Source organism: Bactrocera latifrons, unplaced genomic scaffold (assembly GCF_001853355.1).
Source record: "Bactrocera latifrons isolate USDA-ARS-PBARC rearing strain unplaced genomic scaffold, ASM185335v1 scaffold_454, whole genome shotgun sequence".
Classification (NCBI taxonomy): Eukaryota; Metazoa; Arthropoda; class Insecta; order Diptera; family Tephritidae; genus Bactrocera; species Bactrocera latifrons.
The window spans coordinates 71,586-73,166 of NW_017537106.1; the positions used below are offsets into that span (position 1 = coordinate 71,586).

General features: G+C 32.6%; 1 long non-coding RNA gene across 1 annotated transcript; it reads left to right on the forward strand.

Moving 5' to 3' along the window:
- Positions 1-499: 499 nt before the first annotated feature.
- Positions 500-1,089, forward strand: LOC108973084. Its single transcript, XR_001993705.1, has 2 exons — positions 500-706; positions 783-1,089. It is a non-coding gene; the product is annotated as an uncharacterized LOC108973084 (long non-coding RNA).
- The last annotated feature ends 492 nt before the right edge of the window (positions 1,090-1,581 follow it).

The following is a 1,581-nucleotide window of genomic DNA, read 5'->3' on the forward strand; positions in this document are numbered from 1 at the left end:
ACATATATACATTAGATATAGCATCTTATGAAAATTTGTATTGCTTACTTACTGTTTAATAATTGTTGAAACAATTCACACCTGCTAATGCGAAGAAAAGTGGCACTTCTTTGAATAAATTTGCAAATTAGCACACAAGATTATACACTCCACAATCTTAATATATTTTTGTGAAACAATATTGAAATCGTTTTCTTTGAAATACCAAATTGTATCAGAAATAACTTAAAATTTTTAGATGATAAGAATAAGAGATGGGAGATACCACAAAAAGCGAAACAATCCTAGGAAAAATACTTAGGAAAATTAAGAAGAAGCTCATTAAACGCGAGACCAACGAAAAATGAGTTTCAGCTGACAAATAAAACAGGGAAAATTTATACGAAACGCCAACGCTAGAAACAGTATTATCTATGTATTTATGTACGTATATGTAGATATACTTGTATTTATATATATTCTTTTTTTCTGTTTTGTATATTTATGTATGTGTGTGGTATTCATCCATGAACAGACTGCATACGCGTTTATACATGTATATAAATAATTTCTTTTGTCATATATATAATACCAACGTAGACTTTTTTCTAAATTTTGTGTTTCACAAATACGTATCAAGTATAAATGTACATATCTGCATATATCCGGGCAAATTAAGGAAGAAAATTATACTAATAATGTAATTAAGCTTTTCAGACATTTGAATGTAAGACCCCAAATATTTTTATATGTCTTATTATTATAAAACCAATGTCTAATTATTTTGTTTTTTGTCTCACTAGTTTAAATTATAACGAACTAAATAAATGATTTCACCAAAATATAAAAAAAATATACCAAGGAAGATGTAACGTCTCAGTGATGGCAGATTATTGCGTCAGAGAGGCCTTCCAGATGCTTCCTACAAGCGGCCGTGTAGTCACTGGAAATAAGAAATTTGTTTAGCACTTACTAAAAGATGTATTTTAGATTTAAAAAAAATTGTTTTGTTTGGCAATTATAAACCAATCTTTAATCTTGTATTTTGTCACTTGTTTAATATAGTTGCTTACCTATTCATAAAGCGTGACATTCAATGACAAAGTGAAAGTAATTTTCTGATTCAGCACAACCATACATACATATAGGTATTATTAAAAAAAAAGTCGAAACGGCTCTCAATTTTCTTTTCCAGACTTTTGTTATTGAACCCATTTGAAAGCATAACATAATTACCACGGAACAAACTAAGCATCTTAGGAATTAGTAGTGGTCCTTCAAGTCATTGCCATGCAAATGAGGAAAGTTCTCTGATCGCCATTGACTTGGGAGTGGCCAGAAACGATTATTTTACATATGACTCAAGCAGCTCACGACTTCCGGTCCTCTGGGTAGCCTAAGGAAATCCGTTTGAAGGCGAGCTAAAGTGAGAAGGCGAAACATTCCCTGCATAGGGTTGTGCGCTGGGTTTGGGACCTGCCACGTAAAAAAACCAACCCAATGAAAATGCAACAACAGCTAAGGACTACGAATTGAGGGCAAGCACCCGGTCCCTTAATTGGGAAGATGCCGTTGCCCAGCTGATTGATGTCCTCGTAAAAT